Genomic DNA, 16,424 nt, shown 5'->3' on the forward strand with positions numbered 1-16,424 from the left:
CATATTTTATTTGTCACATGCTTCATAAACAACAGGTATGGACTAACAGTGAAATGCTAACTTATGAGCCCTTCCCAACAATGCAGAGTGGAAGAAAATAGAGAAATAATAGAATAGTAAAACACGTAACCTGTGACCCCACACATTGACTCTGTATCAGTACCCCCTGTATGTAGCCTCGCTACTGTTATTTTATTGATGTTCCTTAATCATTTGTTATTTTTCTATAACTTTTTTTATTTATTATTTATTTATTTCTTGCTCCAGGGGGTGTTGTGGTCTGCCCAACGCATCACCGGGGACACACTGCCTGTCCTCCAGGTCACCTACAGCACCCGATGTCACAGGAAGTCCAAAAAGATCATCAAGGACATCAACCACCCCAGCCACGACCTGTTCACCTCGTTATCATCCAGAAGGCGAGGTCAGTAGAGGTGCATCAAAGCTGGGACCGAGAGACTGAAAAACAGCTTCTATCTCAAAGCCACCAGCCGGGTACCACCCGGTTACTCATCCCTGCACCTTTGAGGCTGCTGCCTTATATACATAGACATGGAATCATTGGCCACTTTAACAATGGAACACTAGTCACTTTAATAATGTTTACATAGTGCTTTATTCATGTCATATGTATATACTGTATTCTACTGTATTTTAGTCAATGCAACTTAATTCCATTATTTTACTTTTAGATTTGTGTGTATTGAATTGTGAGATACTACTGCACGGGAGCTAGGAACACAAGAATTTTGCTACACCCGCAATAACATCTGCTAAATATGTGTATGGCTTAATAAAATTTGATTTAGTTTCATAGTATTTCAACCACATACAATATTCATCCAAGCCAAACTGAAATCTTATCAGAAAAATGTTGGTTCATTTTCACAGCTATCTATTTCCTTACAACCAGTCAAACTTTGACATTATTTACAGAAAAGCTTTCCAATTATTTTGCATTTTCTCCCCTATCCCTAAACTCTTTCCTCTGTGAAAGAAGATGAGATGAGAACCTTACCGATGTCAACTAGATTGATGCATTCATTCCATTAATGTATGACATTATTCTAATGAACAAGAGTTTATGTAGTCTTCTAGGGCAACATAGGGTATAATGAGAGAAGAGACGCTGCATGTATCTACTTATAGAAAGATAACAAATAGGCTACCAAAATGTTGGAAATCATAAGAAGAAACATATTAATCAGGCAAAACACAATCCCACAACACCTGTCCAAAATACTTTCTTTTCTTTCTTTCTCTATAGAGAGACTATAGCCTACGGCACATTTTCTGTATTAGCGTGTTAGGGTCGGCTGCCGGCCTCAGATTTTCACTTTATCACATATAGTTGAGCGGTTGCAGATGGGTTATTAGCAACTGCAGGTGGGGGCAGGTGAACAAACAGCTGACCCTCGCACCACTAATAGGGAGGTAAACACCGTATACCTACTTATTTTTCAATGGGAATTGCATATAGGCCTTCTCACTTCTAAATTCCCACTGATATGTATCAACATAGTGTAGTGTGGGTATACACTGTATCAATTAATAAGGCTGATGGAACAGATCAGAATGTTTAACATGTTAATAAACTATTATTTCTTCAGCAATGTACACGGCGGTACCTGCGGGAAAACACTGTTCTAAAATGCGCATGCGAGCGGTTCCTTGGACTGTTATCTGTTAGAAATGTAAAAAGAGCAGAGGATTTAAAGATTCAACAACTATCAGTGGTTGCTAATATGAGTAGGATAATTCCTTTGGCTGCTAGACAATTAAAGACAGTTGAAAGAAAACCAATAGAACAGCATATGAGTAAGTCTTTACAAAAACAATTGCCTCCACATTTCTATGTTGGGCTATTTTTGCTATTGGCTACTTTGAAGCAAGGTAAGACATGCCTCGTAATAAAGTATGAAGTAAAATGTCCAGGTTTCAAACAAAATCTAGCCGTGTTAATGATAGGCCTAACTGTCAGGTAGATGGAAAGGCTTTCCCAAAAACCTTCTCTATTAAATGTTAACTAGCACACTTTAACAAAAAAGTATACATTTCTTAGATGTTTCCCAGACCTCAAAAGTGGTCTCCTGATGTGGTTTATTGTTATGGACTTAGAACATACAATTTTGTTGTTTTTCTGAAAATAAAAAAGTGTGACTGAAGACTGTGAATTTCTGACTCAGTTGACAGACTCATGTATCTGTTTCAATAATATGCCTACTATTAGCTTACTTGCACAGTAACCTACAGCTTGGGATGTTGGACTAACTGAATGACCAATGTGTGATTCATTATTTTAGGACTTTTAGAGTGTATGTCAATGTTTTTCATAGAATCTTTCACACAGGCCACCTTTCCTTCACCTGGCAGGCCGCTTGGGAAACATTTGGCAAGATTAGAGTATACCTACTTCTCCAGGCACCACTACAACACTGTGTGAGCGATAGTCATTTAAACAGGTTACCTTGGCGTTCTTGGGCACAGGAACTAGGGTGGTCTGCTTGAATTTCAACAGCTCCTTACTATTTGAATAATATTCTAATTCCCTCTTTCACTGTGGGATTTCATATGCAGGATGAGTCAGTTGAGCTCACAATCATCTTGAGAAGAACAATAAATGCCATTTAAAATGGCAGCATCGGTCACTGGGGAACTTCCCATTAAATCTGAGGCTAGCCAACAGGGAAATCAACTTAACTGGGGCTTTCCTTTTCTCTCTCTTTATAAAAGCATCCCTTGTACAACACCTGCAGTGGTCTGAGACTTATTTTAATGGCCTCTGTGTCCGGTGTGGCATTAATCATTGACAAACAACATTTGAATTAAAACAGAGAACATTTGGGCTGGTTTAGAGTGGAACAGTCTTCGTGATTGATGTGTGTGGTAAAATATCAAGATCTACAGTATATACAGATTCAGTTCATATACCCTATTTACAATGTGCAGGGACACTGGAGTGATAGAGGTAGATATTGTCACGATTTCCACCGAAGTCGGGTCCTCTCCTTGTTCGGGCGGCGCTCGGCGTCACCGGTCTTCTTGCCACCATCGATCCACTTTTCATTTTCCATGTGTTTTGTCTTGTTTTTCATCACACCTGGTTTCAATTCCCTCAATCACTTGTTATGTATTTAACCCTCTGTTCCCCCCATGTCTTTGTGTGTGGTTGTTTATTGTAAGTGCTTGTGCATGTGTTTATTGTTGCACGACGGGTTTTTGTACTCAATATCGTTATTTTTATGCTCTTGGTTTTGCTATTAAACTGCTCCGGCTATTACCAAGTTCTGCTCTCCTGCGTCTGACTTGCCTGCCATCGGTTACGCACCTCTTACAGATATGTATAGGGGTAAGGTGACTAGGCATCATGATGTGTGATAATCAGAGTAGCAGCAGCGTTAAATGATGATTGTATGTGAGTGTGTATGTGTACAGTCAGTATAAATGAGTGTTATGTGTGTGTTGGAGTGTCAGTGTGTGTGAGTGTGAGACTAAATTAAAATTAAATACAAATCATGACGGATTTGACGAATATCCACACTGTTTGATCAGATTTGTTGAATGTGGGCGAATCCCGCGTCCTTCTTTTATCCCCCGACGGTCTGTTTTCCATTGATCTCTGCATCAGGTTACCACAACAATGGTCGCAACAACAGGGTCAAAGTTGATTGTCTCTTGCTCAGTTGCACCCTCAGTAATGGCTACATAAAAGGTGAATGCCGGCAAGAAAGAGGTAAAGATTGAGCTGTTTGAAAGGGGATCATATAAACATTACCCAAACTTCAGCCAAAAACAAAGTACATCTTAATGAGAATGTGTTCAGACAGTCATCACTACATATTCAGCCTCTATGACACATCTGTTTGACAGTATCTGCTTTTGCAGAGCCTCCCTGTAATCGTGATAATACGAATTTGAGTTTGAAATAATATGAAATATTTTATTTATTTATTTTATTTCACCTTTAATATGAAGTATGTGGAGGACATGAAGACAAATCATCATAGAGACAAAGTGACAATGGCCTTGAGGCTAGAAGTAGATTGTTGCCAAGACAGGGAAACAAATAGGAACATGAGGAGGGTATTCAACCATAATCACATTGGATAGTTTAACCCGACCCCATCCACATTATCACATTCAACCCTGAGTGCCTGCACATTGAGATATGTTATTTGTGATTCAAGTTTCACGATATTGAGCAGCCTTTTTGCGTCCCGATATTGAATTAATGTATTTTATGTTGTTGTGCAAGGGCTTCAGGCTTCATAACAAAACATACACAAACAACCCTTGCCTTAACATGAATCATCCTGTCGAGAACAATTACATTTCTATATCCTGTCTCTGAGAGTCCTTTCAAGGGAAGGATCAACATTGATCAACATTACTGTGGGCCCAAAATGTTAGTCTGGAAACCATTGTCTACTTTCTGCCCAATTCTCTTGTACTCCCGAGTTGTTTTTTACATCTGAATCGGGGTTTAGGACGTATTAGAGGCTAACATAAGTAACCCTTGTCCTGGTGAGGTATTTCACTAAGTAATTAAAACACTCAGACACGCTTTCATTACAGCTCATCAGCACTGCATCCCAAATGGCACCCTATTCCCTATTTAGTGCACAAGCTTTGACCAGGGCCCTTTTGACCATATATTCCCTATATAGTGCACTATATAGTGCACTATATAGGGAATAAGCTGCCATTTGGGGTGCAGACAAAGTGTAGAAGGCTCTAATGAGCCGGATGGGGAATGTCAGACAGACAGGGTGAACTAACCAACTAAGTGGCAGCTCTAGTGGCCACTTGTTCACCCGCTCCTTCCATCACTCCATCACTTTATGTGCATCCCAAATGGCATTCTATTCCCTACAATGTGGGCTACTTTTGACCAGAGCCATATGGGCCCAAAAGTTGTGCGTTATATGGGGAATATGGTGCCATTTTGGACGTGGAATCTGTCTTCAGGCAGGAAGAGAGGAGAAGAGCAGGCTGGCAGGAAGAACTAAACTGAAACTGGGCGGCCATATTTCCATGGCACAGCTGTGCTAATTGTTTTGTCAGCCTGTGATCCATCCCTGGTAAATCAATTTGAGTCTGGTGTCAGTATTGTCTGCCTGTGTCCAAGTCAGGGTTGGCTGCGCAGCCCACTCAGCCTTGACCATCCATGTATACCTCACATGGTTCATTACCTACAATGTTGACCAATCACTCTTCTGAACAGTGACTTTAAAATGCAGTTCATTCTTTGGTTTACAGAGTATTATTCAAATAACTTTTAAATCAGTGAGCTGTAAGGCATTAAAAGGGCCGCACATTATGTACAGTCCAAGCTACAAGTGGTCTTCCAATTTTTAAACGAGTACACTTGATATACGATGTTGTGACAGAAAATAATTTTATGTTGTTGGAACCATTTTCAAAACCCAATTCCTGGCAAAAACACCCTACCAGGAACACTAATGGAAGTGAGAGGAGACGGAACCCTATTTGCTGGCTTATCTAGTTCCTAAGTCCATCTATTAGACTTGCACCTCAGACCTATCTCTCTGTTTACTGGCCTATCTAAATGCCAGTGCCAGTAACTAGGTGTCATGAGACGAGTGGAGACCTCTCCAGGACATGATCCCCTTTCTATCTCCTTTCTCCATCCTACTGCTGGTGCGAGAGGTGCCCACTAATGTGTATGTCTACAGAGGTGCCTTAGTGAGGCGGTACACAGACTGACTAATAAACTTTACCACATGAAAGCCAATTCATAGCTATGACTAGTCTACCATGGAGTTTTCCAAAGTGCAAAAGAACATTGACTAATACGAAGGCGGCAGCTGGAGAATTGTAAGAAAGCCTAAAGAGGAGAATCAAGAAAAAAGTTACATTGCATTGTTGAACTGCAAAATATTGCCCAACTTTCAAAAAGCCTGTTAATTATAATTTGATACTTTGTGTAATGCTTAAGCTGCACCCTAGACCTGTCTATTACCAACCTCTATTCCCTTAGCCTTAGCTTTTCCTAAGCCAACATAACCCATGTCTGAAAGTTCTCTTAGCTTTTCAGCCAGACAATAGGGACACACCGCCAGCCCGGTTCTACTGCTAGCTGTGCTCTAAGAATGCAAAGCTACACTGACAATCAGGGCTCACTATGATATCTCTCAGGCCTTGGGATTCAGGGTTTAACACAAGAGAGTTTCAAGTTTTCATATCATGTGCATAAATACAGTGAAATGCATTTCTTGCCAGCTACTATCCCAACAATGCAGAAATCAATATCAATGTAGTAGTACAAATAACAAGGTAGAACAAAAACCCACAATAAAAAAAAGAAGAAGAACACAAGAAGTAAGTAAGCTATATACCGGATACTGGAGTGATATAGGTAGATACAGTGCCTTCAGAAAGTATTCACACCCCTTGACTTTATCAAACATTTTGTTGTGTTACAAATTGGGATTAAAATTGATCTTATTGTAATTTTTGTAATTCTAATATTAATAGATTTTTATATTGACTAAATTTGTATTCACCCCCCTGAGGCAATACAAGTTAGAAACCCCTTGGGCAGCGATTACAGCTGTAAAACTTCTTGGGTAAGTCTCTAAGAGCTTTGTATACCTGGATTGTACAATATTTGTCCATTATCCTATACAAAACATTCCTCTCCAGCAACTGAGTTAGGAAGGATGCCTGTATCTTTGCAGTGACTTGGTGTATTGATACACCACCCAAAGACTAATTAATAACTTCAGCATGCTGAAAGAGACATTCAGCGTCTGCTTTTTTACATTTAAAATTATTACAGGTAATTGTATGTGTGCATTACAGAGATGTGGAAGTCATTCAAAAATCATGTTAACAACTATTATTGCACCCAGAATAAGTCCATGAAACGTATTATGTGATTTGTTGTGTTATTATTTTTACTCCTGAACCTATTTAGGCTTGCCATAACAAAGGGCTTGAATACTTATTGACTCAAGACTTGTCAGCTTTTCATTAATTATTAATGTAGAAAAGGTGCTACAAACAAATGTCCACTTTGACATTATGCTGTATTGTGTGTAGATCAATAACACAAATCTCAATGTATTTTAAATCCAGACTGTAACACATAAAACTGTGGAAAAAAGTTAAGGGCTTTTTAATTCTTTCTGAATGCACTGTATATATAGGGTTAAGGTGATTAGGCATCAGATTATATGATAAACAGAGTAGCAGCAGCGTACAGTGAATTTGGAAAGTATTTAGATCTCTTCACTTTTTCCACATTTTGTTATGTTACAATCTTATTCTAAAATAGATTAAGTACACCTTTTTCTTCATTAATCTACACACAATACCCCATAATGACAAAGCAAAACAGGTTTTTAGAAATTTTAGAAAATGTATTGCAAATAAAATACAGAAATAGCTTATTTACATAAGTAACCAGACCTTTCGCTATGAGCCTCGAAATTGAGCTCAGATGCATCCTGTTTCCATTGATCATCCTTGAGATGTTTCTACAACTTGATTGGAGTCCACCATTGATTGGACATGATTTGAGTGGCCAAACGGAAGCCACTTCTCAGTAAAAGGCACGTGGCAGCCCGCTTGGAGTTGACCAAAAGTCACCTAAAGGACTCTCAGACCATAAGAAACAAGATTCTCTTGTCTGATGAAACCGAGATGAACTATTTGGCCTGAATGGCAAGCGTTATATCTGGAGAATATCTTGCACCATCATTGAAGCATGGTGGTGGCAGCATTATGCTGTGGGGATGTTCTTCAGCGGCAGTGAGACTAGTCAGGATCGAGGAAAAATTTACGTAGCAAAGTACAGTCGTGGCCAAAAGTTTTGAGAATGACACAAATATTAATTTTCACAAAGTCTGCTGCCTCAGTTTGTATGATGGCAAATTTCATATGCTCCAGCTGACATCACGTCAGTTATTCTCTTGTTAACACAGTGTGTTGACGAGGACAAGGCTGGAGATCACTCTGTCATGCTGACTGAGTTCGAATAACAGATTGGAAGCTTCAAAAGAAGGAAGGTGCTTGGAATCATTGTTCTTCCTCTGTCAACCATGGTTACCTGCAAGGAAACACGTGACGTCATCATTGCTTTGCGCAAAAAGGGCTTCACAGGGAAGGATATTGCTGCCAGTAAGATTGCACCTAAATCAACCATTTATCAAGAACTTCAAGGAGAGCGGTTCAATTGTTGTGAAGAAGGCTTCAGGGTGCTCAAGAAAGTCCAGCAAGTGCCAGGACCGTCTTCTAAAGTTGATTCAGCTGCAGTATCGGGGCACCACCAGTACAGAGCTTGCTCAGGAACGGCAGCAGGCTGGTGTGAGTGCATCTGCACGCACAGTGAGGCAAAGACTTTTGGAGGATGGTCTGGTGTCAAGAAGGGCAGGAAAGAAGCCACTTCTCTCCAGGACAAACATCAGGGACAGACTGATATTCTGCAAAAGGTACAGGGATTGGACTGCTGAGGACTGGGGTAATGTCATTTTCTCTGATGAATCCCCTTTCCGATTGTTTGGGGCATCCGGAAAAAAGTTTGTCTGGAGAAGACAAGGTGAGCGCTACCATCAGTCCTGTGTCATGCAAACAGTAAAGCATCCTGAGACCATTCATGTGTGGGATTTCTTCTCAGCCAAGGGAGTGGGCTCACTCACAATTTTGCCTAAGAACACAGCCATGAATGAAGAATGGTACCAACACATCCTCCGAGAGCAACTTCTCCCAACCATCCAGGAACAGTTTGGTGATGAACAATGCCTTTTCCAGCATGATGGAGCACCTTGCCATACAGCAAACATTCCTGGAGAGACACTCCCCATCTAACCTGACAGAGCATGAGAGGTTCTGCAGAGAAGAATCGAAGAAACTCACCAAATACAGGTGTGCCAAGCTTGTAGCTTCATACCCAAGAAGACTCGAGGCTGTAATCACTGCCAAAGGTGCTTCAACAAAGTACTGAGTAACGGGTCTGAGTACTTATGTAAATGTGATTTTTCAGTTTAAAATGTTTATTACATTTGCAAAATATTTCAAAAAATGTTTTTAAAATCAAATGTTATTTGTCACATGCACCAAATATAACAGTTGTAGGTAGACCTTACAGTGAGATTTTTACTTACAAGCCCTTAACCAACAATCCAGTTTTTATTAATGATTGTTTAACATTTTTAAAAGGAAACACTTCAAATAAAAGTTTTTTAAAAAGCACTAAACTAGCAATAGCGAGGCTATATACAGGGGGTACCGGTAAAGATTCAATGTGCTGGGGTACAGGTTAGTCAAGGTAATTGAGGTAATATGCACATGCAGGTAGAGTTAAAGTGACTATTCATAGATAATTAACAGAGAGTAGCGGCAGCGTAAAAGGATGCAATGCAATTCAAATAGTCTGGGAAGCCACTTGATAAGATGTTCAGGAGTCTTATGGCTTGGGGGTAGAAGCTGTTAAGAAGCCTTTTGGACCGAGACTTGGCACTCCGGTACCGCTTGCCTAGCAGAGAGAACAGTCTATGACTAGTGTGGCTGGAGTATTTGACAATTTTTTGGACCATCGGCAAACTTAATGATGGTGTTGGCCATGCAGTCATGAGTGAACAGGGAGTACAGGAGGTGTCTGAGCACTCACCCCTGAGGAGCCCCCGTGTTGAAGATCAGTGTGGCGGATGTTTTGTTTCCTAGTCTTACCACTTGGGGGTTTCCCGTCAGGAAGTCCAGGATCCATTTGAAGAGGTAGGTGTTTAGTCCCAGGGTCCTTAGCTTAGTGATGAGCTTTGAGGGCACTATGGTATTGAACACTGAGCTGTATTCAATGAATAGCATTTTCACATAGGTGTTCCTCTTGTCCAGGTGGGAAAGGGCAGTGTGGAATGAAATAGAGATTACATCATCTGTGGATCTATTGGGGCAGTATGCAATTAGGAGTGGGTCTAGGGTTTATTGGATAATGGTGTTGATGTGAGCCATGACCAGCCTTTCAAAAACAATTCATGGCTACATATGTGAGTGCGACAGAACGGTAGTTATTTATGCAAGTTACCTTGCTGTTCTTGGGCACAGGGCCTATGGTGGTCTGCATGAAACATGTTGGTATTACAGACTCAGTCAGGGACAGGTTCAAAATGTCTGTGAAGACACTTGCCAGTTGGTCAACGCATGCTTGGGGTACACGCCCTGGTAACCCATCTTCCTTTGTCATTATTGGGTATTGTGTGTAGATTGATGAGGGAAAAAACAATTTAATCCATTTTAGAATAAGGCTGTCACATAACAAAATGTGTATAAAGTCAAGGTGTCTGAATACTTTCCGAATGCACTGTATATTTTAGGGAGTTAAATATGCCAAAATGGACACAGTATATATTTATTCACGCATCAAGATAACATATTGTAGTAAGGCAACAGATGAGATGTAAATGAGCAACATTTAATTTCAAGTCTGAGATTGTTTTTTCTTGCTTCAGCTCAAAAATGGCCACCATTGTTTTAAGTCTTTTTTTTTGTTTTTTACGTGGTCGTGTCATATTTCACAAAGAATCCTGGGAATATTTTCAGCTTTTATTAATGCATACTTTGAGTTGGACTCATGCTACGAGTGGCGCAGTGGTCTAAGGCACTGCATCCCAGTATAAGAGGTGTCATTATAGTTCCTGGTTCAAATCCAGGCTGTATCACATCTGGCTGTTATTGGGAGTCCCATAGGGTGCCGTACAATTGGCTGGGGTAGGCTGTCATTGTAATTAAGAATTTGTTCATAACTGACTTGCCTAGTCACATAAAGGTACATTTTTACAAATGTTTTTAATTTAAATACCCTTCGGTGCTCCAATTTGCATGCTCGGAGCACAAATAGTACGCATATTGAGAAAACAACCCTAGTTTAAGTGCCAACAAATCCTATGAGAATCTGAAACTCTAATGCAAAACCAAAAATATCACAAGCATAACTTAAAATCATCAAAACTCTTGAGTTCGGCTTCTTCATGTAAACTGAAAGCAGTGTGAGGTATATAAAGTGACAAAAATTGTGGATTACATCATACTGTATGTTTCCATTTTAGTGCTATTCAGTGGAATTTCCCACCATTCTCCCACTTTAAAACCCGTTAGGCAGTCCTAACCAGACCCTGCTCATTTATCTAAGCATGACCCATTCTTCCATTTCTGGAATAAATGTGCCACTGTGTGTGTGGATTGACCTTTGAGTCTTGGTAATAATTTACAGACATTGACTTTGTGCAGACAGAAGCTGACTTTCTGAGCACTTGACATCTGATTTGTGAAGCTCAAACTCCATATATTAGTGAGGTTCCAACATTCAGCCGTTCTACAGCCATTTTCAATCAGGCAAACTCCTGTACAAATCAGTAACTGAACTGAACAATGAGAATGACTAGATGACGCAGAATGGAACACAGATTACTGCTTTTGGCAGTGCTGAAAACCCATTTATTTAGTTATTTATTCACAAGTCATGTACATTTTCCCACCTATGTAAATCAAACATGTCGGACTTAGCAATATAATGGCTGCAGAGACATCTCTCATTCTTTAGGACCCATTATGAATGGGTCCCCAAATCTGTCTAGCATTGTTCTACTCCACTGTATCAAATATGATATGTGATGTTGGTTTCCCCCTTTGTGCCTCCCTGTACTGGACCTTAAGGATCAATGAGACCTTGATATACGTCTCCACATTGAAGTAGTCTCTGTCACATTGCCCACATTGCCACACTCACTCAGCCCGGAAATGACTGATGGCTCTCAGGAATTGCGGGAAAACTTTGAGGAATCATTGTGAGGGATCGGAAGGGCCAGTCACAAAGAGTACAATGTGTTATTTTAACGAGTTACGCAAAAGAAAATGGGCAGTAAAATTGATCCAGCGAGGGAAGTAAGATGATAAGAGCGGAACCTGTGGTAAGCTCTGTGACCTATGGCCCTGTGTTATATGGGTGGCAAGTAGCTTAACGTTTAGGGTGTGGGCCAGTAACTGAAAGGTCGCTAGTTCAAATACACAAGGTGAACAATCTGGCGATGTGCCCTTGAGCAAGGCACTTAACCCTAATTTGATCCAGGGGCACCTTATGACACATTTCACTGCACCTATCTGGTGTATGTGACAATAAAACATGTTTCTTTGTTGTTGTTTTACCACCATATGCTTGTATGATTAGAGAAGTGTATCTATGGAGACAAGATTTTTTATTTTTTTTACCCCTTTTTCATGGTATTGAATTGTTTTTAGTAGCTACTATCTTGTCTCATCGCTACATATCCCGTACGGGCTCGGGAGAGACGAAGGTTGAAAGTCATGCGTCCTCCGATATACAACCCAACCAAGCTGCACTGCTTCTTAACACAGCGCACATCTAACCCGGAAGCCAGCCGCACCAATGTGCCGGAGGAAACACCATGCACCTGGCAACCTTGGTTAGCGCACACTGCGCCCGGCACAGGAGTCTCTGGTGCACGATGAGACAAGGATATCCCTATCGGACAAATCCTCCCTAACCTGGATGATGCTTGGCCAATTGTGAGTCACCCCACAGGTCGCAGCCAGTTACGACAGAGCCTGGGCGTGAACCCAGAGTCTCTGATGGCAGCACCCTTAACCACTGCGCCACCCGGGAGGCCCGGAGTCAAGATTTTTATATAGATTATTTTGAGAGAAAAAAAATCAAGCATTGAACACTCCTCCAGTAGTCTGCCAGTTCTTGCATGCAGCATATTCACATGAATAATTTTCAGATTCCCCTTCCTTCCCCTTAACCAAAGCTCCTTGTATCTTGTTATTGATACCATGTCTTGTTTTGAAGTGTTTTGACCAGCGCATAAAATTAACACCCATCAAATGCGGGTAGATTTAGATATTGGCGGGTAAGAATGTCTATTTCACCAGCCACATAAGTGGGTGGACAGCAGGGCTCTACAGTGTGAGTGTTACATTTGCATTTGCGGGTAAAAAGTCAAGTATGAGGACTTGTGCGAGTTGTGATTTATATCAGAAAAATTCTGCAGTGGCTGTTTTCATAGTATTTCTATAGTTTTGTTTCACAGCTGCTAATCACACAAAGAAATACTAATCTATAACCCACCTCACGCAGCAACACTGCCTGGCTAGGAAGCTTTGTGCACAGTGCTGATATATTATAATGACGGGGTAGGCCGTCATTGTAAATAAGAATTTGTTCTTTAACTGACTAGTTAAATATAGGTTAAATACAATTTCAAAAATCATTTTAGGAGGCGCTGTGCACAGGCTTAAAAATTCACTCAAAAGTCTACAAAGTGAGACTTTATCCTTGTATTTCCTGGCTATTTACAGTGCCTTGCAAAGGAATTCAACCCTTTTGGCGTTTTTCCTATTTTGTTGCATTACAACCTGTAATTGAAATAGATTTTTATTTGTTAAATAAAGTCCACCTGTGTCACATGATCTGTCACATGATCTATATACACCTGTTCTGAAAGGCCCCAGCGTGTTCAATACAACTAAGCAAGGGGCACCACCAAGCAAGGGCACTATGAAGACCAAGGAGCTCTCCAAACAGGCCAGGGACAAAGTTGTGGAGAAGTACAGATCAGAGTTGGGTTCTAAAAAAATATCCGAAGCTTTGAACATCCCACGGAGCACCATTAAATCCATTACTAAAAAAATGAAAAAATATGGCACCACAACAAACCTGCCAAAAGAGGGCCGCCCACCAAAACTCACAGACCAGGTAAGGAGGGTATTAATCAGAGAGGCAAGAAAGAGAACAAAGATAACCCTGAAGGAGCTGCAAAGCTCCACAGCAAAGATTGGAGTATCTGTTCATAGGACCATTTTAAGCCATACACTCCACAGAGTTGGGCTTTATGGAAAAAAAGACGCAAACATGTTTGGTGTTCGCCAAAAGGCATGTGTTCGCCAAAAGGCATCCCCAAACATATGGAAGAAAGTACTCTGGTCAGATGAGACTAAAATGTAGCTTTTTGGCCATCAAGGAAAACGCTATGTCTGGCGCAATCCCAACACCTCTCATCCCTCCAAGACCCCATCCCCCCAATTTTAATCTGCAGGGACTGGGAAACTGGTCAGAATTTAAGGAATGATGGATCACCCTAAATACAGGGAAATTCTTGAGGGAAACCTGTCTCAGTCTTCTAGAGATTTGAGACTGGGACAGAGGTTCACCTTCCAGCAGGACTATGACCCTAAGCATACTGCTAAATCAACACTTGAGTGGTTTAAGGGGAAACATGTTAATGTCTTGGAATGGCCTAGTCAAAACCCAGACCTCAATCCAATTGAGTATCTGTGGTATGACTTAAAGATTGCTGTACACCAGCGGAACCTATCCAACTTGAAGGAACTGGAGCAGTTGTACCATGAAGAATGGGAAAAAATCCCAGTGGCTAGATGTGCCAAGCTTATTGAGACATACCCCAAGATACTTGCAGCTGTAATTGCAGCTATAGAAGGTGACTCTACAAAGTATTGACTTTGGGGGGGATGAATAGTTATGCACTCTCAAGTTTTTTTTGTGTACTTTCTTGTTTGTTTCATACACAAATATATTTTGCATCTTCAAAGTGGTAGGCATGTTGTATAAATCAAATGATACATACCCCCCCAAAATATATTTTAATTCCAGGTTGTAAGGCAACAAATTAGGAAAAATGCCAATACTTGGGTGAATACTTTCGCAAGCCACTGTGCCTTGTTTTATTTTCAAGGTCGGTTGTTTGTTGTTTGTTTGAGTCTGCTGATTCAACTGACAGCGAACAGACACACTTGACAGGACTGGAGTGGCCACGTTACCACAGTTATGTCCTACCTTAAAGTGGCAGCTGAATATTTTGTCTCATCTGTTATTTTGGTTAAAAGACAGGTCACACATTTTAAAAATAAAATCTAGCAATATATCAATCACATTACTTCTTACTAAAAAAAAATTGTATTAGAAACATGAAGCATGATCATCTGTTTTTGCGTGATTTCTTTTGATAATTATGGCAAAAAATAATAAATATTTTGGCTGGTAAAAATATGAGTGGCTGGTAGATTTTTCCATCTACTTGCCACAGTGGCTGGTGGACCAAAAAGTACATTTAAGGCCCTGGTTTTGACTGTCATGTCTATTCTAATATGGATAAAATTAGCTAGCTAGCTAACCAACAACTGTAATGATGTATTTGAAAGACAAGAAGTGCTCATTGTGCAAATGTATTTATGTTTTCAATAAATATTTGGAGAGGGAATATAGTTTTCATGTTCTCAACATCCTTTGATTCTAAGCCAACCCTGACTTTTTTGCCCCAAGAATTCCACCTGCATCAGTTTTGTTGCTTAACAACCCACACTTCTATAGACCCATAGAACTCTGATCAGCAGTAGTGCCCTATGTAGGCAACAGGGTGCCATTTGGGATGCAACAACAAATTGAACAGAATTATTTATGTTCAGTGGCATGGAAATAAAAAGCTTGCCATTAAAAGATGTATGAAGCACTGTCCTGGTGATAAGTATAATTAGAGTTAAACAACTTTCTCAAATAGGTTAACCCTTATTTTGTTGATGGTGGCTGCTCCGGAAGGTCAAGTCATTCCATTATTTAATCAGAACCCAGGGGGAATTGACAGGAGGTATTAACATATTAATAATGAGCTGTCCTCCATATAAATAGGCTCAGTGGATAATTCTGTTCTCTCCCCAGTGAAAGGTCAGTTACGGTCTTTTTATGGAACGTAAAACTGAGGAAGCATGCAAAATAGGACCAGATCATTTACAATATTGTGGTTAACTGGTCTGGTGATTCAAATCCCCTTTTGCTCAACTGTTGTTTTAAGGTCTATTAAGACAAAATGATGACTACAAATTTTGTGAATGAAAATGTATTATGTGTACCAGTCCAACCCTCTCACATGGCTATAAGTCTGGGAAATTAACTATAGTGCATGATGACAAATATTGGGACACTTATGTTTGGAAAATGCACTTTAGAGTGTCAACTGTATGGCAGTACACTTCCAGTCTTAGCATTAAAGTGGATCTAAATGATATAGTAGATAAACTGTTATTTTACGTAACAGTCCAATCCCTCTCACTATATGTTATTTTTTACATTCAGAACACATTGATGTTGGTGACTAAAGAGAGACGAGGACTGTGTCCCAAATGGCACCGTATTCCCTACATAGTACAGTACTTTTGATCAGAGCCCTAGATGGCTGGGGAGGAGAGAAGCCTAGCGGGGTGTGGAGTGACGGAGCCTGGCTGAGAGTGTTCATGTGAGATACACCGCTTTGTTATCTCCACACACAGACACACACACACAGCGCTGATGTGCTCATTGTCTGTGGAGCTTCGCTGCTCTATTGGATTGACAACAGGACAACAGTTATTGTGTGCCAGCATTGAGATGTGACTAT

The sequence above is a fragment of the Oncorhynchus masou genome, chromosome 15, assembly GCF_036934945.1.
Source record: "Oncorhynchus masou masou isolate Uvic2021 chromosome 15, UVic_Omas_1.1, whole genome shotgun sequence".
NCBI classification, from domain to species: domain Eukaryota; kingdom Metazoa; phylum Chordata; class Actinopteri; order Salmoniformes; family Salmonidae; genus Oncorhynchus; species Oncorhynchus masou.